We start from the raw sequence: 15,641 nt of genomic DNA, 5'->3' as shown, positions 1-15,641 counted from the left end.
GCAGATAATGCAGTTATCTATAGTAAAGTACCATCTGAAAGAAGCCGCATAGATATTGTCATATCTTGATAAGATTTCATAGTAGTGTAAAGCTCTTGTTCCCAAAAATCTTATATATACAGGATTCATTTTTTTTCCTTGCAGAAAATTTGAGGCAGCCATCTGGAGGTGGCATTGAGGCAGCAACAACATACATCACAACCTGTCCGTGATGCGTCCGGCACCATCACCACATACAGTTAAATTGTTGGCTACCCTCACCACATGTTGGGGGTATCAGCGACTCCTTAGCAGCATCCGGGCCCATCATGGACGCCGTCCATGTGTGTTGGACCATCACAGGTGCATTGGTAGGTAGTGCTTGGCTGAGTGGAGAACAATAGAGAAGAGGAAAGGGCCCTTTGGTGCATTGGCAGGGTAGAAGGTGTTTGTGTGCTGGACTGGGGTCAGGGGAAGGGATGAACATGCGGAGGACACGGACTAGCAAAGGTTGAGGACTGGGGGATCGCGGGAACGAAGAGTGTGTCATACAAAGAGTTCCCACCTGTCCAGTTCAGAAAAGCTGATCTCGGTAGGAAAGATCTATATGATGCATTCCTTAGAGTGAAACACATTTTGTCGGATAGCATGATCAACAAATGTGTAGTCCAGCTGTCTCCTGACAACAGTATGGTGGTGGCCATTCATCCAGACAGACAGCTTGTCGTGCCTTTTTAGAATGTAGCACAGTGGTTGCAGCTTAGTTTGTAGATCACACGGCTGCTTTGACAGGTGGCTCTGCCTTTTATGGGGTAGGAGATTCCAGTGACAAGACTGGAGCAGGTGGTAGTGGAAGAATGTATGGGACAGGACATGCATCTGGGTCTATTACAGGGGCATTACAGGAAGATTCAGTGGTTGGCAGAATACCACTGTGAGGATAGTGGATGGGACATTCCTCATTCCACGACACAACGAGGGGAAATCGGGGAAATCGAAACCCTGGTGGAGAATGTGATTCAGTTTCTCCAGCCGTCAGGGGAGAGCCCCTTTGTGACCAGACTGTGGATTTGTGAGCTGTGGGAGATGACTGGTGGGATCAGGCCTGGGAGATCTGTTTCTGGAAAAGGTGCGGAATGTAATTTAGAATGGTGTGGAATGGGTGGCAACTGCTGAAGCGGATGTATTCTTGGTACTTTAGATGTGGATGGAGTTACCAATGTGGCCATCCTTGAGGTGGTGGTAGAGATCAAGAATGATGGCTTGTTGGATGGAGAAGGAACAGTGAAGTAAATGGGGAGAAGGTGTAGAGGTTCTGGATGAGTGTCTGTAGGTGATTCTGTGGATAACCTTATTTCTCATCAGTCCTTTGCTCATTAGGTTAATCATTCCACTCAACAGATCGTGCATTACTTCACTTCACTTTCTGTGAGGATAACAATGTCATCAACTAATCTTATCGTTGATATTCTTGACCCTGGATTTCAACCCATCTTGGAACCTTTCTTTCATTACCATCCATGTTTGTTCTGTATATAGATCAAACAATAGGGACAAAAGACTACATCCCTTCTCTAACAGGAGTGCTTCATTCTTGGTATTCCATTCCTACTGATATTTCCTGGTTATTATTGTTGCACACATCAGCAACTGGGGGGGGGGGGGGGGGAGGTAGCAGGAAGCGATGAGGAAACAGGAGCTGAAGCTGTGGCTGGTGCCAGAGCTCATGTCCGCTTCCCGGTGTTTGTTTTATGACTGTCCCAGAATGTCAGCTAAGAAATAAGGCAGAGGGCACTGCTCTGCACTTAGCGACAGTGCGAGGTCTTCTGTTGATGACTACAGTGACATCTTCAAGTGGTGCGAGAGCCCCGTGGCTAGCTGCATAATGAAGAGAAACGGACACCTGTGGACATCGGCTGCCCCTGCTAGCCACCAAGCGGTGTGTGGCGGAGGGCACTATTCGCGCCGAAGTCATATCGCCCCCTCCGTTCCACTCGCGGATCTCGCGAGGGGATAAAAGACTGAATGCCTCAGTACAAGCTCTGATTTCCCTTATCTTTGAATGGTGGTCATTGGGTGATATGAAAGTAGTTGGTAATAATATATGCTCTACATCCTTGGTGAAAACCGGATTTTGGAATTTAGTGAGCAGCCCCTTCTGTTTAGCGCATCGTCTATCTGCAAGTGTGTCCCACTTCAAACTTTCTATGAGATTTGCAACGCTCTTGCGATGGCTAAATGCACCAGTCACAAACCTTGGTGTTTTTCTTCGGACTTTCTCAATCCCTTGAATCAGACACAACTGGTAAGGGTCTCACACAGATGAACAATAGTCTACGACTGGATGAACAAAAGTATTGTAAGCAATTTCCTTTGTTGAAGGACTGTATCGCTTCAGGATTCTACCAATAAACCCCAATCTAGAGTTCGCCTTACCTGTTACTTGGGTAATTTAATCATTCTGTTTGAGATAATTTCGTATAGTCACACCCAGATACTTGACGTATGTTACCACTTCCAAAGACTGGACGTTTATTTTGTACTCGTACATTAATGTGAATTTTTGCTTTGTTATGCGCAGTAGGTAACACATAATAATATTGAGAGATAAGTGCCATTCATTATGCCACATGTTTATTTTCTGCAAATCCTCATTGATTTGTTCACAATTTTTGTGTTATACTACTTTTCTGTAGACTACACCATCATCGGCAAACAGTCAAATGGCGCTGTCAGTACGATCAACCAGATCATTTATGTAAATCGTAAAAAGCAGCGGACCTACTACACTGCCCTGGGCCACACCTGATGTTAGGCTTGTTTCTGTTGAAGTCTCCACATTCAGGACGACATACTGCTTTCTGTCTATTAGAAAACTTTCTATACAACCGCATATGTTGTCAGAGAGACTGCGAGCGTGCACTTCTAGGAGCAAGTGACAGTGGGGAACTGAGTCGAATGCCTTTCGAAAGTTGGGGTATATAATGCACAGAGGGGGCCAGCTGTGTCTCGCATGACCACTGTTCCCTAAAACAGTGCTGGTTTCTGCAGATGAGCTTCTCAGTCTAGAAAGGTCTTTATATCTGAACACAAAATATGTTCCACGATGGTACAACAAATTGATGTCCGTGAAATTGGCTGGTAATTATGTGCATCCGATTTTCTACCCTTTTTGTAAATTGCTGTGAGCTGGACCTTCTTCCAGCTGTGGAACTTTCCACTGTTCCATTGATTTCTGGTAGATGACAGATAAGAATGGTGCTATATTTGTAGCGTAGTCAACACAAAATATTACAGGGATACTGTCTGCACCAGATGCGTTCCTGGCATCTAAGGATCTTAACTGTTTCACAATCCCAGATACACTAAACACTGTCAGCCATCCTTGCATTTGTTCGATAATTGAAAGGGGAATGGTACTGCAGTCCTGTACCATAAGTGAGTTTTTAAAAGCTAGGTTTAGAATTTCAACCTGCAGTTTATCATCATCTATTACATTACCTGTACTGTCAGCCAGAGAAGGAATTGAATTATTTGTAGCGTTCATAGATTTTATGTGTGACCAAAATTTTTGGGGGTTATTTTTAGAACCTGCAGGTATAATATTGCTTTCAAATTCATTAAAAGACTCTCTCCTTGACCTTTTGACAGCTGCTTTCATTTCGCATAATTTCTGTTTTTCAGCAGGGCAGTGACTATGTTTGAAACAACTGTGCAAAATTCTGTGCTTTCCCAGCAACTTCCTAATATGTTTGTTGAACCAAGGTGGATCCTTTCCCTGCCCTATATTTTTGCTAGGCACATATTTCCCTAGCACGTGGTGGACAATACCTTTAAATTCCAACCAGAGATGCTCTATTTTTGACCGTGGTGAATGCTTGGAGCTGACTATGAATATCTTCATTAATGACACTCTTATTTGCTTTTCCAAACAAGAAAACTCTAAACTATTTCTTTGGTTTTCTTGCAACTTCCACTGACACAGAAGCCACAGCCACATTATGGTCACTAATACCTTCTTGTAGATGAACTTCTTCAAAAAGTTCAGGTCTGTTCGTCGCCAAGATATCTAATAAGTTCTCATCTCATCTCATCCCAGAGCCCCAAGAAGCTGAAGGGTATGCAAACTGCATTACCTGGGCAGACCACAAACCCGAGAACAGAGTATCAGTTACAGAATAACCCAATTTACAGGTGTGAAGTTGATTCGGGTGCTCCCAACGCAATTTGCATGGACCTTCTGTCAAAATATGCAATGGCCAAGCAACATTATGACAATATCTTGTACCCAGCACTTCTGACCACTGTGTGATCTGAAAAAAAATTAGAAAAAAAAGTTCATTGCGTTTATACATTGCCTTAGTGAGTGGAGCAGGTGCAGGCTGCTGTGGTGGCTGCAGCAACTAGAGCAAGGAGCGGTGTCACCGTCTGTGAAGCAACTCTGCTGGTGATGTGCTGTTGCGAAGTGGTAGAACGAGAAGAGAAGCAAATGTTGGTCCCGCATGTGGCAGGTGCGTAGTTTATCCATCTTCTGCTTAAAAGTTCGAACAAAGCATTCTGCTTCTCCATTGGACTGCTGCACTTCGGATGCGATAAATCCCATTGGCTGTACAGAAGTCATTGAATTCTGCGGACACAAATTGTGGTCCATTGTCAGTCACAAGCAATGCTTGTAGATCTTCAAGGCAAAATATGGAATGCAAGGCTTGAAGATTGTAAAGCATCGTCATAGAGGGTGTGGGAACCATAAAAGGAAATTACTGTACATTTCAGAGAAAGTCTGCCAATGAGTGTTCTGGTAGTGTCCGGCAAAATCCAAATGCAAGTGCTGGCTTTCGCCAATCAAAGAACTGTTGTGGAGGGCCTGGCTTGTGTTCCGCACAAGTAAGGCACTGAATCCAGAATGAGATTTTCACTCTCCAGCAGTGTGTGCGCTGATATGAAACTTCCTGGCAGATTAAAACTGTGTGCCGGACCGAGACTCGAACTCGGGAGCTTTACCTTTCGCGGGCAAGTGCTCTACCAACTGAGCTACCCAAGCACGACTCATGCACCGTCCTCACAGCTCTCGCAGGAGAGCTTCTGTAAAGTTTGGAAGGTAGGAGGCGAGGTACTGGCGGAAGTAAAGCTGTGAGGATGGGGTGTGAGTCGTGATTGGGTAGCTCAGTTGGTAGAGCACTTGCCCGCGAAAGGCAAAGGTCCCTAGTTCGAGTCTGTCCGGTACACAGTTTTAATCTGCCAGGAAGTTTCAAGGCTCTGAATAGTTACCTGCTGTACTTGGAAGTCCATGCCAAACTGCATACCATGTTGGTGAGCCAATTGCTTGGTGTGGGCTATGTCTTAGTGACCCTGATGAAGCAGAATAAGAAAATGTCTCCAGAGATCCTCTGGAATTGCCACACACAACTGTTCAGATTCAGTACACTGCAGTATGACACTTCATAGCACAGGCAAGTCATGCTGATATGCAAAGTCTCAACAAACCCCAGGCTACCAGTTTGTTTCACACTTCTTTGGATCTTCTCTATCTCCTCCGTCAACCCGATCTGGTACAGATCCCACACTGATGAGCAATACTCAAGTATAGGTGGAACGAGTGTTTTGTAAGCCACCTCCTTTGTTGATGGACTACATTTTCTAAGGACTCTCCCAATGAATCTCAACCTGGTACCCGCCTTACCGACAATTAATTTTATATGATCATTCCACTTCAAATCATTCCGCACGCATACTCCCAGATATTTTACAGAAGTAACTGCTACCAGTGTTTGTTCCGCTATCATATAATCATACAGTAAAGTATCCTTCTTTCTATGTATTCGCAATACATTACATTTGTCTATGTTAAGGGTCAGTTGCCACTCCCTGCACCAAGTGCCTATCCGCTGCAGATCTTCCTGCATTTCGCTGCAATTTTCTAATGCTGCAACTTCTCTGTATACTACAGCATCATCCGCGAAAAGCTGCACGGAACTTCCGACACTATCTACTAGGTCATTTATATATATTGTGAAAAGCAATGGTCCCATAACACTCCCCTGTGGCACGCCAGAGGTTACTTTGTCTGTACACGTCTCTCCATTGAGAACAACATGCTGTGTTCTGTTTGCTAAAAACTCTTCAATCTAGCCACACAGCTGGTCTGATATTCCGTAGGCTCTTACTTTATCAGGCAACGGTGCGGAACTGTATCGAACGCCTTCCGGAAGTCAAGGAAAATGGCATCTACCTGGGAGCCTGTATGTAATATTTTCTGGGTCTCATGAACAAATAAAGTGAGTTGGGTCTCACACGATCGCTGTTCCCGCAATCCATGTTGATTCCTACAGAGTAGATTCTGGGTTTCCAGAAACGACATGATACGCAAGCAAAAAACATGTTGTAAAATTCTACAACAGATCGGCGTCAGAGATATAGGTCTATAGTTTTGCGCATCTGCTTGACGACCCTTCTCGAAGACTGGGACTACCTGTGCTCTTTTCCAATCATTTGGAACCTTCCGTTTCTCTAGAGACTTCCGGTACACGGCTTTCCGAAGCATAAGTTAGAACCATTGGATGAATAGTGAATTTTGTTGGGCTACTGAGGAGACTTGACTGGAATAAATTACTCAAGGCAAAATATATCTTATTTGCTGATACCAGTCTAACTTAGTTACAGTTGAGATCTCATTAAAGCAAGTGGCTGTGGAACCAAGATACTTGAAGCAATCAACCCTTTAAAATGTGTATCCATTCACACTGAAAGTTGACGGCATATTCGTTGATATGCTTCCCCACAGGCCACGTATTTAGTTTTATCTTCATTTACCATAAGACCCATCTTCTTACTTGCTTGACTTAAGGCTGTAGAAGCTTCTTTCAGTTCTGGTACTGTCCATGGTATGTTTTCTATGTCATTTGCATGTGCTAAAATCTGTTTTATTTTTTTATTTCTAGGGGGTTTGAGTAATTTCCTCAAACTCGAATGCAGATTCTTCCGTCGGACATCATAATTTTAACCATTCTCAGGAGCTTTCCATGTATCCCTATCTCCTGTAATGCATGAAACAACTGGTTTCTATTGATGCTGTCATATGTAGCCTTAGTCAATACAGAGGTGATATTTGACAGTTTTCTCCAAAATTTGGCGCAGGTTGAAAATGTGATCTATTGTTGACCTCCCTTGTTGAACTCCGCTAGTACCTTGTACCCCAGGTTCAGGAGGGTGATTCCACAGTGGTTTTTTTAAACTCCATTCAGTTGACCTTTTTATCTATGGGACATGATATTCCTTCATTCCATTCCTCTGGTATTCTCTCCTGTTGCCATATGAGAGTGATAAGTTTAAACAGAGACTGAAACTTCCTGTCAGATTAAAACTGTGTGCCCGACCGAGACTCGAACTCGGGACCTTTGCCTTTCGAAGGTCCCGAGTTCGAGTCTCGGTCGGGCACACAGTTTCAATCTGCCATTAAGTTTCATATCAGCGCACACTCCGCTGCAGAGTGAAAATCTCATTCTGTAAACAGAGACTGCTCTAACGTTGTTCCTCCACATTTTAACAATTCTGCTGGAATGCTATCAGTGCAGGGAGCCTTGTTGTTCTTCAGTTTCTGTAAAGGTTTTTAGAATTATTCAGGGGTTCAATGTTGCCTTAGTCTGCACAAATACACCATTTGCCTGAAGGCTTCTTGACGAAGTACTAACTGGCCCTGATGGATGCCACAGTGAAAGTTCCAAGCAGCCTGTTCCCAGAGCACGTGTAGTATAGTGTGAGACCTGAAGAAGTGAGGCTGTGCATTGTCTTTAGTGGTCACATGCACAGCAGAATTAGAAGCTTTGCCTAAGCTGTCACCGAACAAGTCTTTGAATTCAGCACACAATTGACCGACACTGTCCTTGAAATCAAAATTAGCAACAGACAACACATTTGTAGAAAACACACACACACACACACACACACACACACACACACACACACAAATCCAAGCAAATCATGGTCAGACATATTTGCACTGTTCCGTGAACACATACCCAGAAGTTTGTCTTTTGCAAATTCTTGTATGTGGAAGGAAGGTTGCAAGAACCTAGCACTGGAATGTTAATTCTGTAATATGGTGTAAGTGTAATGTATGATTTGTGCAGCTTGGACTTGCTAAGATGATCAGAAGCATTGAGACAGGGAAAGAAACTGAGACACTCTTAACTAATTGCAACTGAATAGTGCAGCCACCTATTACAAGGTCCACAAAAAGCTGCATTGTGCTAAAGAAAATGCCACTGATTTCATGATTTGTAAACTACCACTCTTCTCTTCCACACTAGAAGTTCTGTTTGGTTAAGGATGCACAACATGTACAACAAAATTTGATTTCTGTGGGTGTATATTAGGAGAGGGAGGCTTCTCTTCCTGTAAGCAGACCGCTTGAACATGTCCGTTCTTGCCACCTGAAAAACAAGGTGCATTTCGTGGCAGGTAGAAGCTATGCTTATGAGCTAAGAAGCAGTGCGGGCAAGCTTTCATGCCAGTACCTTGCTGGCCTGGCTCTTTATGTGACTGGCTGTCTGAGCCCACTATCTGAGTCCTTGGAAGGCTGTCGCCCACTGTCTGTCTGTCCTGACTGCTTGTCTGTCCTGACTGCTTGTTTAGTCTGAAAACTTGGACCTGGCATCAACCTCCCGAACCTTCTCATCACATTCAGAACCTGGATTAAACCCCGATAATTCAAAAGTTCTGGCCGTGAAGTGGGGAATACTTCGGAGCACAATTAATAGACAAACACACTGGTTGCTGATAAGAAAAAAGATTGTTTAACAGTAACTGGTACTTGGTGTTCAGATAGGTGAGCTTCAGACTGAGCCAAGTACTCAACACAATCCTATTTTTTTCCCCTTCAAATGGGTAAAATGGAGGCGCTAATGATGGCTCCGTAAATTGTGGTTCTGCCGTAGTTTGTGGCGTCTTATTGAGAGTCTCATTGGCTGCCATCTGCATTTGAATGAAGCCCTCAGCATCTCGATAAGCTGCGTCATACGTTGTGTCTGTAACTGAAGGGGACACGTTAGATCGAGCATCGGTGCCAAAGGCACTCGAAATTGTGGTGCTGCTAATTGCAAGTTCGGTGGGCGTGGGGCTTGGGGCAGTGGGTTAGACGTAGCAAAGCAAAAATGCTAAAGTTAAATCAGTGTGTGGCAGTTCAAACAAGCAAACGGAACAAAAGTGGTAAGCGTGGATCTGAGACAGAAATGTCCAGAAGCACAAATGGTAGAAAAACAAACAAAAATGTCCAGAAAGTGGTAAAAATTAGGCGACAGAGGGAGGAAAATGACACGGCATCGTAGGTTTGACAAAGTTCATCGCCAGATGTGTCGTGTGTCGGCAACTGTTAGGCCTGTGACAAATAGGTGGAAGGTGGCCTGAAGATATGTCGCCGTAGGAATCTGGATGGATGAGCAAAAGATCAGTGGACACAAATGCATTTTAAATAAATATGTTGTAGTCGACTTAGTGCAGAACAACTGCTGCACTGTTGCCAACTTGTGAGTGATCGTGGCTAGCTATAAGCAGAGGCGTGACACGAGCGGCACCCAAGTGCACCGAATGTTTGCCAGTGAAGTTAACTATCAACGACTTGAAGTAATGTTAGTCACCAACTAGCAACAGGGAACTTTCATTAGAAGTGCAGAACAAAAGGTAGAAGTAGCCTGGTGCTCAGATGGCGGCCGCTTGTAACACCGTCTGGGTGGTCTCCGTTGGTTGGGGATGTGGAGGCTCTTCATTGGCAGGGTGATGAAAGCACTGCTCGTGGCACCCACAGGAATCTGAGCCGCCAACTCTGGCCGTATTGATAACCTACGGTACTGCAGTTATTATACGTACTGTGTAAGAGGATGATAGAAATGATTCCATTTGAAAGCTGTACAGTCCAGAATTGTGTGCCAGTTGGGTGAAATTGCCACGAGCACTGAGGCAGTCATCCCACCGACATACCGGGCTGGAGAAACCGATTCGGTGAAACACCATTTGCTGCTGCATGAAGAAGTCTGTAACTGCCTGCTGGACATCCTCAACTGACAGGAATTGTCGATGCTTCACAGTTGTTTTCAAGGGCAGAAGGTGTGATGATTGCACAGGGAGAGGTCAGGACTATTGGACGGGTGCTATAGTGTGTCCCACTCGAGGTGGTGTAACTTCTGCTTTACGACATTTGCGACATAGGGATATGGGTTACGAGGCAACAGTGCCTCGTGTTGCAATTTTCCCAGACATTTTGCCTTAATTGTATGCAGTAATTTCTCCAGTGTTGCACAGAACCGTTCTCCAGTGAGGGAGACACCAGGTTCCTTGAAATCAATAAGCAGTGGGCTCTGGTAATTAAGGAACAGGATGAGTATCTCTTCTTCAGCAGATGGCTGACTCTTGCACTTGAACTTGACGGGGTGAGGGAACAGTGGATGACGCCATTCCATTGTCGACGTTTTCGACTCCGGTTCCCAGTGGCAGCACCAGCTTTTGTTGGCAGCTACAATGCACTCGAGGAATGTGTTACCTTCAACATTGTCCCAGAGCAACAGAGGGGATAGTTGACTTCTGACATGCAAAAATACAGAAATTATATCTGATGTGATAAAACAGCAGGCCAAAAAATTTTCTGGAAAGAATTGCATGCATATATTCAAGTGGGTGAAGCGTTAAGATCCATGTCCAAGCGACTGTCGTAAATTGTTGTGGCTTGAGCGTAATTTTTACCTTTGAATAAAAGTGTCATTTCTTTTAATATAGCATGTTGCTTTCAGTTACCTATTGTACCATCACGGAGCAGTTCTTTCTATGTATATTCAAAGTTTCATCTTGCTATATTATTTGCCAGTGACACATCACTTGAAAATTACATTTGGTCTTAACTTTGGCATACCTCTCTCTCTCTCTCTCTCTCTCTCTCTCTCTCTCTCTCTCTCTCTCTCTGTGTGTGTGTGTGTGTGTGTGTGTGTGTGTGTGTGTGTGTGTGTGTGTGTTTCTTCTTTAATTCTCTCTAAGAATTCGGATAGGTTTACAACATTGTTATGTCCTCGTATGAGGCTGACACAGTTTTGGTGACTTCAGTTCACTTAATATATCTTTCAGTTTAAACTTAAATGAAAACATCGTAGTTTTGGGCCATATTAATCAGATGATCTGCTATCGTAACTTCTTGTCCTACTTGTGAGAAGTGTTACTAAAGTACGCTTGGAGGTTAGGGCATGGACAGACCCTTGTGGAGTTTCACAGTATCCTTGCAGTTTAAACTCCCAGGAAAAACTGCCTGCTATGGATGTGTTAATCACATTCATTAGTGGCTTAGCAGTAAAGGCAGATGACAGTTTCATAAAGCATTTGAAATGCCATACATTTATGGGGGCTTTATTTAGTGTTTTTCAACCTGTTTGACTCTTGTTACTCGATACTTGTAAACATGTAAATGGAAACCATATATGACGTTATTTCGTGAAGTTGAAATGATACTTGTTAGATTTTTACAAATATTTATTGAAGTAGTTTCTAGATGCATTTCCTACTGATTCTAGGTTGCATTCTAGAAAACTGTTCTATCTGATTTATTTGATGTTCTTGTTTATATGTTTTGACTGCCCAGTTTTCTCTATTTATGATCAGCTGCCCTGTTTTTGCATTGTTCCGCAATTCAGTAATGGGCTCCTCAATGTGCAGTTTGTCAGTTGCCGCCAATTTCGTGACATGAAGGAAGTGAAAGATAGTTATGTAACTTTTAAATTCTCGTTGTTAACCCACTACTCCTTTGCAATGCTCAATGTGCTGTGTGTTCAACATTGTCAATTGCTGTAATAGTTGAACAATAATAAAACAATGGAAAATCCAGGATTGAATGATCATAATATTATGGAAAGGATAGATTGCTACTCACCATGTAGCGTAGATGCAGAGTTGCAGATAGGCATAACATCAAGATAATAAAACAAGTTAGCTTTCCTTTTGGCCAAAAAGGCTCTCATTGGAATCACTCACTCACTCACTCACTCACTCACTCACTCACACACACACACACACACACACACACACACACACACACACACACACACACACACACAGCCAGATGTCAGTTTGTGGGATGGAGTTCCATGCCAGTTGCACTTGTTGGTCAATACAGGGACAGTTGATGCTGTTTGTGGCTGATGCTGGAGTTGTCCGATGCTGTCCGATATGTGCTCCATTGGAGACAGATGTGACTGAGCAGGCCAAGACAACATGGTAACACACACTGTGGAGCATGTCGGGTTACGACAGTGGTATGCGGGCGAACGTTATCCTGTTGGCAAATGCCCACTGGAATGCTGCTCGTGAATGCCAGTACAACAGGTTGAATCACCAGATCTCTGTACGAATTTGCAGTCACGGTGCGTGGAGTAAGCACGAGAGTGCTCGTGTTGTCATATGTAATCGCACCCTAAATTGTAACTCCGGGTGTAGGTCCAGCATGCAGACAGGTTGGTTGCGGGCCCTCAATTGGCCCTCTCCTAACAGAGACGAGGTCATCACTGGCACAGAGACAGGAGCAGCCTTCGTCAGAAAACATGACAGACCTCCACCCTGACCTCCAGTGAGCTCTTGCTGGACAGCACTGAAGTCACAAATGGCAGTGGTTTGGAGTCAGTGAAATGAATTTTACAGGGCACTGTCTTGGAGCCATCCTTGAAGTAACTGATTCGTAACATTTCATTGTGTAACTGGGATGCCAACTGCTGCCCCTTGCTGCTCCAGATGTGATACGATGTGCCACAGCGGTACGCTAAACTCAATTGTCTTTCCTCTCAGTAGTGGCAGGTGTCCGCCGAGAGCCCAGTCTTCTTGTGAATGTACATTCTCGTGACCACCACTGCCAGCAATCGTTTACAGTGGATACATTACTGCCAAGTCTTTTCTGCAATATTCCAGAAGGAACATCCAGCTTCTAGTAGCCATATAATTCGACTTCATTCAGAATCAGTGATGTGTCAATTGTCGCATTCTTGACTAACATCAACTCACAACGTCCAGTCTCACAGGTAACTAATGCCCGTGCCTGTAACACTGTATAGGTAAGAGAAATTTGCCACTGGATTGAGGACTTTGCGGTAGGGAGGACTAAGCATGTTATCTTTTATGCAGAGGCATTGTCAGATGTAGAAGTAACATCAGGGTTGTGCCAGGGAAGGGTGTTGAGTCCGTTACTGTTCATATTGTATATTAATGCGATTTCAGACAATATTAATACTTACCTCAGACTTTTGCATGTGGTGCAGTTACCTGTGAAGAAGTACTGTCTGGAAGAAGCTGCATAAATATTCAGTCAGCTCTTCATAAGATTGCAAAGTGATGGAAAGATTGGCAGCTTGCTCTAAATGTTCAGAAATGTAAAATTGTGCTTTTCACAAAACAAAAATATATTTAAAATCTGTGAGTCACTGTTATAATTGGGCAACTTGTACAAATACTTGGATGTAACACTTTGCAGGGTTATGAAATGGAATGATCACATACACTCGGTTTTGGGTAAAGCAGGTGGTAGACTTTTGTTTCTTGATAGAATACTGAGGAAGTGCAATCAGTCTACAAAGGAGACTGCTTAGAAATCACTCGTTCAACCTGTTCTGATTATTGCTCACGTGTGTGGGACCCGTACCAAATAGGACTAATTGGGGAATATTGAACATTACACAGAAGGGGAGCACGAATAGTCACAGGTTTGTTTAATCCAGAGGATAGTGACGGAGAGATACTGAAGGAACTAAAATGGCAAGACTCTTGAAGACAGGTGTAAACTATCCTGAGAAAGTCTATTAACAAAGTTTCATGAACTGGCTTCAAATCCTCTATGTATTGCTCATGTAGGTATCACGAGTGCGAGAAAGAAGAATTATAGCACAAACAGAATCATTCAATCATTCTTCCCCCACTACATATGTGAATGGAGTGCAAAGAAGCCCTAATAACTGGTACAATAGGATGTGCCCTGCACCATGGTTTCATGGTGATTTGCAGAGTATGGATGTAGACAGATTGTGAAGAGTTGTATAGCTGTACATTTCAATCCTTTCTGTGAGTCACTAGAGCAAAGGCAAACCATTTTCTCCTAGCATTGTATTGGCAAATATTTCTCTTCTACTGCAGTGAACTGCAGACACCAAATTTCAGGGCTAGAAAAAAACATGTATCATGCTAAGAGACCCATAACATCATTAATGTGGTGGAAATAAGTTTTGAGAAACAACCAGTGGATGAGATTACTGTTAACATGACTTAAATGAAACAAAAACTGACACTAATATGACCGCCATGGGAATAGAAACTTGTGGATGGGCAGCCCACAGTAAATAAATAAAATATTGTTGAAGAACATGAACCATTCGTAAACAAAAACATCACAGACGGCATCTGCATAACATTTGACGTAACCCTTCAGAGAATATACTGATAGCTGGCATTGTTCAGTAGCCCTCCAGATTTCATCAGCAAATAAATGTAATATGAGGCCATAGTGAACATGCCTAATTGCCTAGAGAGAGGCAGAGATGATGTTTCATCCATACAAAATTCTAGTTACAGTGGAATATCATTAGCAGATTTTTAACTTCATAAGTGGGAAAGTGTACTACCAAAAAACACCTAATTTGGTAATGATTTTTCCTGTGAGTTCATCCCAAACCTCTATCATTGTCTTGAGTAATCATTGCAAGAGAAATAGTTGCAACAACTGCTTCAGTCCTGTTTCTTAAGTTGGTAGATCAGCTGGTAGCAGAGACACAAAAACATGATCCTTGATGAACACTTGGATGACAAAATCGCGTGCCATCAGATTGGGTAAATGTGGAGGCCGTGTGAAGCGAGCTCTGTCATCCAGCCCCTTGTGGCCAACCCAGTAGTCGGGTAGAACGTCATTTAACCAGTTGCATACTGAGATGTGCCTGTGAGATGGTACACCCTCGTGCTGCTAAATAAAGTTATGAGGTTCAGAATCCTCAAACTGAAGGAGCCATAGTACTAATACATAGAGATATGAAATAGTAGTTACAGTTGCTTCACCGAAAAAGTAAGGTCCATCAACTTTATGTGCTGGGATACGGAGAAAAAAAAATTCAATTTAGGGAAGTCTCATACCAGCTGTTCAGTTTTGTGGCGATTTGTTGACCCCCAGATGTGCACATTGTGTATGTTCACATTAACACTTACATGAAATGTCAAATCATTGCTGAAGATGATGCGGTCCAGAAAATCTTTGGCATGCTGCAACATTTTGCTTGCACAGTTGCTATGTAAACTGTAGCTGTGTGCTTTAGAACTTGTAAACCGCAAACAATGACATAGTTGCCTCCTTAAGTCTCGACGTTGATACATAGATGTCACTATAATTATTAATTTGCAACTTGCCTTCCAGACTGATTTCTTCACATTATGCGTAAAAGGCTGTCTCACTCATTTAACACATTCTTCAGTTGCTTACAAATGTGCACGTGTATAAAAAAAAATGGTTTCAATTGATCTTTCATAATTCTAAGTTGAATGTAATAAATACTACAAAACCAAAAAAGCCCGATACTCATTTTGACACACCCAGGACAATAAGATCCAGTGTGTAGTGATGTTTTCAAAGGTTTGAGAAACATATCAGTAGTTAGTGCTTATGTTCT

At 43.1% G+C, this 15,641-nt stretch overlaps 1 protein-coding gene and 1 long non-coding RNA gene across 6 annotated transcripts in view; one reads left to right on the top strand and one right to left on the bottom strand.

The window, feature by feature from the left end:
* LOC126213542 (poly [ADP-ribose] polymerase tankyrase-1-like) overlaps positions 1 to 15,641 on the bottom strand; it is a 560,647-nt gene that overhangs the window by 239,041 nt on the left and 305,965 nt on the right. The window lies entirely within an intron of this gene.
* The window catches only part of LOC126213549 (uncharacterized), a 178,930-nt gene that overhangs the window by 7,599 nt on the left and 155,690 nt on the right, over positions 1 to 15,641 (top strand). For all 5 annotated transcript variants that reach the window (XR_007541252.1, XR_007541249.1, XR_007541251.1 and 2 more), the window contains exon 2: positions 145 to 350. This is a non-coding gene — a long non-coding RNA (uncharacterized LOC126213549). The remainder of the gene's footprint in view (positions 1 to 144; positions 351 to 15,641) is intronic.

This window comes from Schistocerca nitens, chromosome 11, assembly GCF_023898315.1.
Source record: "Schistocerca nitens isolate TAMUIC-IGC-003100 chromosome 11, iqSchNite1.1, whole genome shotgun sequence".
Taxonomy (NCBI): domain Eukaryota; kingdom Metazoa; phylum Arthropoda; class Insecta; order Orthoptera; family Acrididae; genus Schistocerca; species Schistocerca nitens.
This window is presented reverse-complemented; position numbering and strand designations above follow the sequence as displayed.